Raw genomic sequence first — 13,355 nt, forward strand, 5'->3', positions numbered from 1 at the left:
TTCTTTCTATCTCATCTCTCATACACAATTTATAATGTTTAGTATTAATTCAATTAAATCACAATTAATTATAAATTCTTAATTATTTGTTATATTTTTATTCTAATTTTATTCTATTATATTTTAGATCACACTTAATCCTAAATTCTTAATTGTTTATTATAATTTCTAATATGTTAATCTAATTACAATTTAGATTAATTCTTAATTATTGTTTATCTTATATTTTAGATCAATTCTTAATTATATTATAATTTATTTTATTTTATTTTATTTTAATTAACATATTAACATAATTTTAGATTTGAAGAAAATGGGCATAAAATTATCTTTTTGTTGTATTAATTTTATTCTAATTTTTCAGAGGACAAAACTCACTTTGAAAAATGGTGTGTGTAATACACCTTTCGTTAGTTTGGATGGTAAAGCTAATGGTAGCACTTTAGTCTAGAATCACATGGGAACTTTTTGGCTATATTGGAGCGATAAAAGGGTAAAGTACTCTGCCTCAAACCACAAGTGGGTAAATTGAATTTAACCCATTTCAAAAAAAAAAAAAAAAACTTAGCATGTAATAATTTTGGAAAAGAGTTATTGGTCGAGCAGTGAATGAAGGCTACCAGTATTTTTCCTCTGCAGGTCTGAGATTATGGGAGAATGAGTTCTCCGCATGAGCGATGGAGTTACTGCTTGAGCAGTCTTCGCTTTCACACTACTCGAGCGCAGGATTGGCCGCTCAAGTGGTCTGTTCAGGTTCAGTCAATTAAAAATCAACTTTTGCCCCACACACTCTCTCTCTCTCTCTCTCTCCTTGTCTGAGAAACCCCAGCCTCAAGCCCTTGATTTCATCCATTTTCACTAAGAATCCATTGAATCACATTTTCTCGACGTTCTCTTTGGGTCTTCATTGTTTTACTCATACTCTTGAGTTAGAGGTGTTTTTAACTTAGTATATTTGTGATTTGAAGTGTATATGTGATAATTTCTAGTTATACTTATGTTTGTGATGAATTTGTTGGACTAAAAGGGTGTTGAAGCATAAAAAGGGGTTGTTGCCCAAAATTTTGAAAGATTTTTAGATAACTATTAAAGATAAAGGTTGTTGATGATGGATAGTTGTTCTAAAAGTGCAAGAGAGAGAAAAGCCCTAAATTTCATTCAAACCTTGGTTTTCACTTTTACTTTGAAAATGAAGTTTTGTTTGACTGGGTCTTGAATCATGGAATTGAATTGAGTTTAGTAGAAAGATCTATGACTGATGATTTTGAGTTGTTTAAAATTTTATATTGTGATGACGGAAATTGGGAATCCTTTTTGAATGTTGACTTGGTGAAATGAAGGAACCTTAGGTAAATCAAGATATTTGTAAATTCACGCATCATATTGCATATCATGATTTTACTTTACGATTTGTGACAATTTATTGGATATTGTGGAAATGTTGGAAGGGGGTAAATCGTGAGTCCGGGTAGTAGAGTCGGGTTTTGGAAAAGAGTTGTGTATTGTATTAGTACTCGTGCAAGGAGTCTAGGTGTCCAATTGACTTGCCTTGAGCTTATTGTTGGATGAATGTGGAAAATGTTTTTGGATGTCCACTGGCCCCGCTATATTACGAGCCGGCAAATGTGGAAGGGATTTGTGTTTGAAGTGCCTATTGCCCTGCCGTATTGCGAGCCGGCAAATGTAGGAATAATTTCAATATATATAAAATCTATATATGTATGGTTTTGACTCTTACTTGGGATTTCATAGCTTATTTACCGCTCCACTGTTGATATTGAGAGTTTGGTTTGACAACGGTGCATTGGACATCATTTTGTCAAAAGAGGAAGTAAAGATTTTATAATGGCAGGTGCATTGCATGATCATGTGTCCATTTCAAGCATTTATATATTTTGTTCTACTGGGAAAATTGCTCATTCCTACTATAACAAATTTTTAGGACTTGATGGTGTGTCTTCGTCCAAATAAGAAGATGATGGAGATTTTAATCAGAGCATGAGGGCTTATTTGATGTTGTTTTGTTGAAGCGCCGAGGCTAACGTGTTTTGGGATTGAGGTCCACCTTTTGTGTAATCAGGACACTTGCCTTGAAATTTGTATGCCATTAGGTCATTTATTTTGAATTCTCTAATTCTTTGAATTGTAATGGCTTGATTCATTTTATTAAAGGAAAACATGTTGTTACTTAAAAATATTCTAGTTCAATGGGAAAGAAGATATTCCAATTGTTGTAATATTGTTATAACAAATGTATTTTGAATGGTATTACTTTTTGTGTATACGGAAAGGAAATTTGAAAAGAATTATTGATGGTATTATGTCTTAATTATCAGGGCGTGACATAGCAGATAAGTGGACTGTTTTGGGAATTAGCCTCTCTCTATACCTTCATCTCTCTGTATCGTTCTTGTGGGTCTCAATTATGACCAGCATCAATAATCCGAGTCACCTATGTCATAGGCCTTGAAATAAAAGTCATTCATACAAAAAACCAGCTTCATGAACATCTATAAACGTAAGAACAAATTACATTTTGTTTTATAAAATGAATGGCAATCATGATTGTAAACTTAAACTATCTATTTTATAAAACAAAATGCGATTTGTTCCCATATTTATAGTTGTACAATGAAGCTGATTTTTTTGCATAAATTACCTTTACTGTGAGGCTTATGAGGTAGACGGTTCAGATCATCGATCGAGTTCAGATTAGGGCCCCCAAGTTCCATCACTTGCTCGCCATTACCTTCTTGAAGTGGTTTGAATAAGCGGGTTTGAGAGCGTAGAAACTAGTAAGAATTATGTCGGAGCTCAGACCATCTGTTTTTCTGATGGTGTTTATTAACCCTACCTACATGGATTTGTTCTTGAAATGGTCCACTTCAGACCTCACCATGTGAATCTCAGTGAGAAGACTTGGAATCAAGAAATACTCTGAGTTGGATTGTACTTTCTCATGAAGAGCGTAAAGCCTGGAGCTATGTATAGTCCAAGAAAAGAACATGTTGGAGACGATGTAGTCAAGGCAACTATTGCAAATGTGCCATTCAAGGTTCTCCAAGTCATCGAAGGCTTGACAGTGAGCTCATGTACATGAGAGATATCTATGACCAATATGATTAAAAGTCTTCATTAGGAGTCCTTTTATTTGATTATTATGAAGTTATTTAGTAATGCTTGGGCTTTCTAAAATTGTAGATGGAGATGAATTTGGGGAATGAGGTTGGTGATGTGCCTTATAGGCCTAACATCGTGTTGTGAGCCTATGAAGGCACGTCCTAAATTTATTTTAATGATCCGAAATGTTCATAGTGTAAGGTTCGTTAAGTAGACCATCCATGAAAAAATTCAAGTTAATTAGACATCTGTAACTTACAACAAGACTACGTTTATGTTTAAAAAAATAAGCAGTTAGTATGATTTTAATAATTTTTTAGGGTTATTATTCGTCTTGATCATGTGATTATATTTGTTCGATTAATTTCATTTTTTATAAGGATAATATACTCAATAAATCTTATAATATGAACGGTTTGGAATATCAAAATAGAGTCGGAATAAACCATACGGGGTGTGAGAGCATGGGTGCTGTTACAGTACCCAGTCCCAATCCATGAGTTTGGGGTGTTAATTTCATTTAAATTTATTCTAACACAAGAAATTACTTATTCAGTAAATCATTTGATCTTTTATCTTATTGTTTAATTGAATATTGTATTTTATTTTATTTTGTATTTAAAATAGTGATGCAACCTCAAAGCTAGTGAGTGACTACACCAACTACTTACAGGCATCTCCAATATGATTGCTAAAAAAGTGTCATATAATAAAAATTGTGCAAAAAGTAAGATTCAATTGTGTGTGTGAGATCTAAGGGCATCTCCAATTGTGTTTGTTAATTTACAGCGTGAGTGTGTTATCTCTTTTGTCTTTTTCACTCCCATAGCTAATGATGATTGCGGATAAAAAAGGATCTAGGAGATAATTGGGGTAGTGGTGCGAGGCGTTGTTTAGTTTGTGTTTCTCAAAAATTTTTGGGAAAAATTTTCTACAAATAAGTTTTTAAAAGTAATCAAATCAAACAAATTTTTTCAAAAAAATTTCCCAAAACTTGTTTGGTTTACAAGTTTTCCAAACAAATCTCTCTCTCATACACATCAAATCAATCACTTTTTCCAAAACTCTCTCTCAAAATAATTTTCCAAAACATCTTTTGAAAAAAATTAAACCAAACAACTTTTCGTACTTTTTATCTCTAAAACTCATCTCCCAAACTCAAACCAAACATATTTTTGTCATTTTATTTTGGGACAATTGCAAAAAATAGTATAAACTCAAAATAATTACAAACAGATGGAAGTACAAGATTGCACAATTTAATGCATAAATTGGTTGTACTTTCATGACATTGCAATTATTTTATATTGATGATGGAAAAAAATTTAGTGAAGAATTGGAGATACTCTAAAAAAGAGGACCAATCTTGCTGACTAGACTTATTTACTTACAGCAATGATTGAGGGTCACAATTTTTGTGGCTCAAATGGCTCAAAATTGCTAAAACGACGTCGTTTTGAGTACAAAACAACTTCAAAATTGTCAAAACGACGTCGTTTTGACAATTTTGAGCCATTTGAGCCACAAAAATTGTGGCCCTCAAACATTTTCCATTTACTTATAAAGTATTTTTTTTTTTTTTGATCTATCAATATTTCTAAAATGCCCTCCCCTCACCGTCTTCATCCACAATTATCAATGCTTCCATGATTCTCCACTTCTCGCGCCAACAACCATCTCTGGCTACCGTCTCTGATTGCTAGCGATCATCTTGGTCCATTGGTGACCATCTTCAACTATTGTCTTTGACCGCTGACAACGACCACCTCCAACCTTTGGCAATTTTTTTTTATTGACAATTCTTTGCCTATTTTTTCGACAAAAATTTCCTTGTCCCCTACGTAACTACTCCCACCACCACCTTAGATCTAATGGTGATAAAAGAAAGAGAGAAGCATGACGCAGATGAGAAATATTAGTGATAAATTTATTATTGATAACATTCACCTGTATGTACTAGACCACTTAATCAATTACTCAAACTCACGTCCCCTACGTAACTACTCCCACCACCACCTTAGATCTAATGGTGATAAAAGAAAGAGAGAAGCATGACGCAGATGAGAAATATTAGTGATAAATTTATTATTGATAACATTCACCTGTATGTACTAGACCACTTAATCAATTACTCAAACTCACACTCACATTCACATATATGCACACTCACTCATTTATTCATTCATAGAAACACACTCACACAATTACACACAAAAATGAGTAAGACTAATTAATTTATCACTATAAATTTATTCGCTAATAGATTTATCCAAATTTTACAAACAATAGATATAGTCTTAGTTTTTCACAAATAGATTGATAAAGATCCATGGTCATACACACACACACACACAACGTCTTTCTATGGTGGTGGTGGAGCAGCCCAGCCCGTCAAGCGCGGCAACCATGACTTCCAAGCAAGCTGGACTTCTTCCATCAGCCAATGCCATGACTTCGAAGTTGGCTACAGTGAGTCTTGTCTTTAATTCCAGTGGTCCCAAACCATTAGTAATGGTTTACCATAAACCAACGGGCAAATTACATCACTAATCATATATTTTTCCATGAATAATGCTAAAAATTCACCTTTACGGATACCGAATTTATTCTGGATGTGTTTGGTGGATATTGAATTGATAAATTGTAGAGTTCACATATGTAATGAATCTGAGCTATTTATTTTTTTCTTGAGTAAATTCTGAGTTGATAAGAGCGGGTTTGTAGTATTGTTGTCATTTTTCCTGTCATTTTGGTTTGAGTAATTTTAATTTGTTTGATTTTGAACTCTTAATATTAAATTTTGTGTTAATTTGATTCAATTGATAATGGTGAATAGGGTTCTTGAAAGAAAAATATTATTGAATTAATTGAAATTAACTCATTGAATTGAACAAATTTATAAATTTTTGCTTATAAAAGCATGAAACGTGCCACTCATGTGTCCATTTTTCATCAAAAATTACTTAAAATTGTAATCGATTAGACTAAATTAAGACAAAATTATAAATTTATATCAAAATCAAGTCCATTGAAATTATAAAGACAAACATGACGGAAGAGCACAAATCTCTGAATTAAGGATTACTAATATAACTTGCCATGAATCAATTAAAAGCTGGTAATTGCCCTAGCTATTTACAAAACAAGTAATGGAACATTTTGAGATTGCTTTGCTTTTTTATTGAACAAAAGCATAAGCTTAAGATTCAACATTTTTTTTTTTGTCATACAGTTTGAAAAATATATGAATTTGCCAGGGTATTACCTTTCACTATTTCTTTAATGAAATATTTAAATAATAGACTTTTTGAATTGTTTACTAAATATATTTTTTATAGTAGAAAGCAACAAAAAATGATGAATAGTTCTTTTGATCAAATTGTTGAGTATGATTTTGTTTAAAAAAAGTTTATTCAATTTTTTCAATTAAAAAATATATTTTTTAAAGTAAATTAAAATTCTTTATATAATTGTTGTTCATATTTTAATAAGAATGGTATAATTGGAATAAAAGAAATTATTAGGGAAAAGTGAACTTTTTTAGAATAAACTAGAAAAAACAAGACTTGATTGTCTACATTGAAATTTAATAGGACTCAATAATACTCTTGAAAACAAGATTTATTGATATATATTTTTTTTAAAAAAATTAGACATTTTATTATGCCAATTTTTAACGAAATGACACATTTTGTGATTGATGTTATAAAATTTTATAGTAACATTACATATTTTGTTGTAGGATACATGTAGTATGTACCCCTAAAGGGGTGTGGGATGCATGCCATAACATTTCCATATATTTAATATTATATATAAATTGTTACTTTTTTTCATTTTAAGTATATCATTTTATATGTAAATATATTATATTAAAATTATATAAAATAAAGTGAGTTTTATGTTGTTAGGGAAAATATGTGATTCCCCACGAGTAAATTAATTAATGAGAATAAAAATTAATACGAAAAAATTAAATCAAACACAATACAAGAATTTTTATGTGGTTCCCTCAATGTGAGGTACGTCCACGGGATCGAAATCCGATTCCACTATCAACCAAATAAGTTCCAAACGATTACAAAAGAGACACTAATGGTCTTACAAAACCACCCTTAGGTGAATTCTAAATAATCACAAATAAACAACGAGGAAAGACCTCATCAAATAGATGAACCAAAATCTTCAGAACTAAAGTTGAAGAAAATCCAAAATAACGAACCAAATCAACGCCGAAAACGAATAAGCCGCTTCAAAGTAGAGCACCAAACCAAGGCATCAATTCTTGATTGACCTAAGTCAAAAACCCAGAGCAACAATCAATACTTAATTGAAAAACCCAACAAGTTAGAGTTATACACTAAGCACAGTTGCCGAAACAAATTTGTTGCTGCCGCTAGATATGCCACGGGACAATCAAAACAATATTATATATATTGTTAAATCTTAGGTTTATTTTATCAAAACCCTAGTTGTAACTAAATTGAATTAGGTCTTCACAAATTAAATATAATATATAAAAATATATTATAATTAATACTAAATCAAATTAAACTCTTTTTCCAAAACCAATTGGGTCCCACACTCCAATAAGGAGGTATACCCAACAATTCTCCCCCTACCGACTTAGGTGGAGAAATCAACCATACCCGCCAAAGTTCGACACTTTAAATGTTTGTCCCTCGACAAAGTCTTTGTCAACATATCTGAAATATTATCATCTGTGTGAACCTTTTCGAGTTGTAATAACTTCGAATCTAACACATCACGAATCCAATGGTATCTCACATCAATGTGTTTCGATCTCGAAGGAAAAGTAGAATTTTTACTCAAGTGAATAGCACTTTGACTATCACAATAAAGCACATACTTTTCTTGCTTCAAACCCAATTCTTGCAAAAATTTCTTCAGCCATAACTCTTCTTTGCAAGCTTCCGTAATGGCAATAAATCCAGCTTCGGTAGTTGAGAGAGCAACACATTTTTGTAATTTAGATTGCCATGCCACAGCTCCCTCTACAAAAGTCATCAAATATCCCGAAGTAGATTTCCTAGAATCAACATCACCGGCCATGTCAGAATCTGTGAACCCATCAAGCATCGGTTTACCATCCCCAAAACACAAACACACCTTCGAAGTCCCTCGAAGATACCTTAGAATCCATTTTACCGCTGCCCAATGTTCTTTACCCGGATTAGAGAGAAAACGACTCACCACACCAACGGCGTGAGCAATATCCGGCCTTGTACAAACCATGGCGTACATCAAAGAACCAACTGCTAAAGCATAAGGAACTTTCAACATCTCTTCTTTGTCTTTCTCACTTGTAGGACATTGATTCGAACTAAGTTTGAAGTGACCCACAAGTGGACAACCAACCGGCTTTGCTTTATTCATGTTGAACCTCTCAAGAACTTTCTCAATGTAGCTTTCTTGAGATAACCAAATCAGCCCCTCTTTGCGATCACGAACAATTTTCATACCAAGCATTTGCTTTGCCGGCCCCAAATCTTTCATAGCAAAAGACTTGCTCAACTCCAATTTCAACCTGTTTATCATGGTAGAATCTTGACCCATAATTAACATGTCATCAACATAAAGCAAAAGAATAATAAATTTACCATCCGGAAAATTTTTCACAAACACACAATGATCCGAAGTAGTTTTAGAAAAACCATTATTCATCATGAAAGAGTCAAATTTTTTTTACCATTGCCGCGGGGCTTGCTTGAGGCCATACAAACTTTTCTTCAATTTGCAAACAAATTTCTCTTTCCCTTTTTCCACAAAACCTTCCGATTGCTCCATTCAAATTTCTTCTTCAAGGTCACCATGAAGAAATGCGGTCTTCACATCAAGTTGCTCAACTTCAAGGTTCATACTTGCAGCCATGCCAAGTACAACCCGAATAGAAGACATCTTTACAACAGGTGATAAAATCTCGTCAAAGTCAATGCCTTTCTTTTGCCCAAAGCCTTTCACAACAAGACGTGCTTTGTACCTCATATTCTTGCCATCATTTTTCAATTTGAAAACCCATTTATTTTTCAGAATTTTCCTCCCTTTAGGCAATTTCACTAAATCATAAGTTTGGTTTTCAAGCAAGGAATTCATCTCCTCTTCCATAGCCTTTTTCCAATCACCTTTCTTTGCATGCTCAATTGCTTCTTGGTAGCTCTCAGGCTCTCCTTGATCGGAAATCAACACAAATTCATTGGGAGGATACTTTCTTGAAGGTTGTCGGTCCCTTGTAGATTTCCTCAACTCAAGTTGTGGTGGCGGTTCTTGAGTTGGATGCTCTTCCTCAATTTCTGGCTCAACTTCATTAGGATTAGCATCATCCTCCACATCTTCAATAGGTGGCTGTACATCTCCCCCATTTTCATCATGAACTGAAGATGAAGGAGATGGATCTATGTTAATGAGATCACTAGTTTTTGGCTCCGGTTGATCACCTTTGCCAAAGTCTTCAATTGTTTGGTCTTCAAGAAACACAACATCACGGCTTCGAATAACTTTCTTGTCGACCGGATCCCACAATCTATACCCGAATTCATCACGCCCATAGCCAAGAAAAATGCATTGTCTTGACTTACTATCAAGCTTGGACCTCTCATCCTTTGGAATGTGAACAAAAGCTCGGCAACCAAACACTCTCAAGTGCTCATAAGACACATCTTTGCCTGTCTAAATTCTTTCAGGAACATCACCATTCAAATGATAGGAAGGAGACAAATTGATTACGTCAACCGCTGTCTTCAATGCCTCACCCCAAAAGGATCTTGGCAATTTAGCTTGTGAAAGCAAACACCGTGTTCTTTCCACAATGGTGCGGTTCATCCTCTCGGCAACTCCATTTTGTTGAGGAGTCTTCTTAACTGTCTTTTGATGTCGAATACCTTGGCTGCGACAATACTCATCAAATGGCCCAATGTATTCACCACCATTGTTTGATCGGATGCACTTCAATTTTTGCCCTATTTCTCTTTCAACCATGGCCTGAAAATACTTAAATACTTCTAGAACTTGATCTTTAGTTTTTAGTAAAAAAGCCCAAACTTTCCTTGAATAATCATCAATGAAAGTAACAAAATAAAGTGCACCACTATGTGTTCTAACTTTTAAAGGACCACAAACATCCGAATGAATCAACTCCAAAACATTTTCTTTTCTAGAGGCAACATTTTTATGAAAAGAAACTCTATGTTGTTTACCCGCCAAACAATGAACACAAGTTTTAAGATGTGTACCTTTCAAACCGAGTAGAAGCTCTTTCTTGAACAAAACTTGCAGCCCCTTTTCACTCATGTGGCCAAGCCGCTTGTGCCACAATTTGGTAGAAGTATCATCTTGAAGTGCATTAACAACACCTTTACAAATTTTTCCTTGCATCGAATAAAGTGTATGAGTCTTCTTACACTTAGCCACCACCAAGGAACCCTTTGTGAGCTTCCATATTCCATCACCAAATTTGTTGTTGTAGCCTTCACCATCTAGCTTCCCGGTAGAGATCAAATTGAGGCGAATGTCGGGAACATGCCTCACATCTTTAAGCAACAACTTGCAGCCCAAATTTGTTTCCAAACAAACATCACCCATGCCAATAATCTTGGACAAACCTTCATTACCCATTCGAACAAAACCATAATCTCCTTCGGTGTAGGTAGTGAAGAAATCAACTCGAGAAGTCACATGAAAAGAAGCACCAGAATCAATCACCCAATTGCTCTCTTGGCCCACAAAATTGATACAATCATCTTCACAAACGACCATGCGATCACCATTGGTAGTAATTGCCATTGTGTCTTCTTGGTTCTTGTCCATACTTTTGTCACGCCTTTTCTCCTTATTCTTGAGCTTTCGGCATTCCCGCTTCATGTGCCCTTTCTCATGGCAATAATGGCACTCAATGTTTTTCTTTGAAAAAGAACCATCTTTCGATTTGTCACATCTTTGATCATGACCATGAGGAGTCTTACTCCTCCCCCTTGTTTTGCTTCGGCCTCTCACAACAAATGCTTCCGAATGAGAGGAACCCGCTGATTTCCTTCTAGTTTCTTCATTCAACAGGCTACTAGTGACTTGGCCCATTGTGATAACTCCATCAGGTGCCGAATTACTAACCGTTACAACCAAAGTCTCCCAACTTTCGGGCAAAGAACTTAGTAGCATCAAAGCCTGCAACTCATCATCAAAAACAATTTTCATAGAGGCAAGTTGGTTAACAATACTCTTTATTTCATTCAGATGTTCCGGAATAGGGCTGCTCTCTTTATATTTTAAATTAACCAACTTACGAAACAGAAAAGCTTTATTTGTGGCTGATTTTCTTTCATAAAGACTCTCTAATTTTTTCCATAAATCATGTGTTGAAGTTTCAGTAGCAACATGATGAAACACACTGTCATCAATCCATTGACGGATAACACCAACGGCTTTTCGATTAAGCCTATTCCATTCATCATCTTTCATACCCTTGGGTTTGCCACTATCACCCTCAATGGGTCCATACAAATCTTTACAAAATAATAGGTCCTCCATTTTAGTTTTCCAAGTTACCCAATTGCTTCCATTGAAGCTAGACATACGACCCACATTCCCCTCCATTGATTTACACAAATAAATAAACTTAAATAGACCGTAACCTCTGATACCAGTTGTTAGGGAAAATATGTGATTCCCCACAAGTAAATCAATCAATGAGAATAAAAACTAATGCGGAAAAATTAAATCAAAGGCAACACAAGAATTTTTACGTGGTTCCCTCAATGTTAGGTACGTCCACGGGATCGAAATCCAATTCTACTATCAACCAAATAAGTTCCAAACGATTACAAAAGAGACACTAATGGTCTTACAAAACCACCCTTAGGTGAATTCCAAATAATCACAAATAAACAAAGAGGAAAGACCTCACCAAATAGATGAACCAAAATCTTCAGAACCAAAATTGAAGAAGATCCAAAATAACGAACCAAATCAACACCGAAAACGAATAAGCCGCTTCAAAGTAGAGCACCAAACCAAGGCATCAATTCTTGATTGACCAAGTCAAAAACCCAGAGCAACAATCAATACTTAATTGAAAAACCCAACAAGTTAGAGTTATACACTAAGCACAGTTGCCGAAACAAATTTGTTGCTGCCGCTAGATATGCCACGGGACAATCAAAACAATATTATATATATTGTTAAATCTTAGGTTTATTTTATCAAAACCCTAGTTGTAACCAAATTGAATTAGGTCTTCACAAATTAAATATAATATATAAAAATATATTATAATTAATACTAAATCAAATTAAACTCTTTTTTCAAAACCAATTGGGTCCCACACTCCAATAAGGAGGTATACCCAACATTTTATGCATTATTATTCATTTTATTACAAAATTGATAATCGCATTTGTTATAAAAAAAATTAATATATAAACTATTGATATAATTTGTCCAAATATATTTTAGGCGCTAATTTTAGTAGTCCCAAAACAAGTCAAGATTGGTCATAATAAAAAAGTTGGAGTTGGTATTAGAAAGCAAGAGTAAATGGAACATTTGAGACTGAAATTGCTAGAGAGGTTTGGATGGATAAAAGAGAGAAATTTTTCCAGGTCATTAGGAGTTATGGTAAATGTTCTTTTAAATTGGAGAAGTGAAAATCTCTAGTCCCCAAGGTAGGTATGGCATGCAGAAGTAGTAGAAGAAGAAGAAGATGAGAAGTAGAAGAAACTGACGAAGAAACATAAGCCAATTCATTTTGTTTTCTTCTAGGTAGGAGGATTTAGAGAGATATGAAAATGAGAGTAAGAAAGATAGTAGTTTGATGATAGATGGAGAAGGAATAAATGTCAGCTTGCTTGGTTCCATTTTTCCAAAAACACTTTTCAGAAAATTCTACTTTCTTATTTTCCGAGTTTTTTTGTTTTTACTGAATTTTTTTAATATTTTAAGCAATTTTTTTTAAAAAATTTTTAGACACGCCTAACATAAATACACCTAAAAAGTAAAAAAATTGTAAAAAAAAATCTTTTAAAAATTCACTAAAAATCAAAAATACAAAAAAAATACAAGAATTCAGTACATTTTTTTTTTGTATTTTTATGTATTTATTAATTTTTTAAAATATTTTTTCACAATTTTTTTAATTTTTAGATACATCTAAGTAAGGTGCATCTAAAAAAGTAAAAAAAAAATGTTTAAAATTTTAAAAATATTTACTAAAAACAAAAAAACAC

At 33.6% G+C, this 13,355-nt stretch overlaps 1 long non-coding RNA gene across 1 annotated transcript; it reads left to right on the top strand.

Moving 5' to 3' along the window:
* Positions 1-446: 446 nt before the first annotated feature.
* LOC145795155 (uncharacterized) lies at positions 447-2,195 on the top strand. The gene is made up of 2 exons (XR_014335484.1): positions 447-753; positions 1,943-2,195. It is a non-coding gene; the product is annotated as an uncharacterized LOC145795155 (long non-coding RNA).
* Positions 2,196-13,355: the final 11,160 nt, after the last annotated feature.

This window comes from Camellia sinensis, chromosome 7 (assembly GCF_055761805.1).
Source record: "Camellia sinensis isolate YWXY chromosome 7, ASM5576180v1, whole genome shotgun sequence".
Lineage (NCBI taxonomy): Eukaryota > Viridiplantae > Streptophyta > Magnoliopsida > Ericales > Theaceae > Camellia > Camellia sinensis.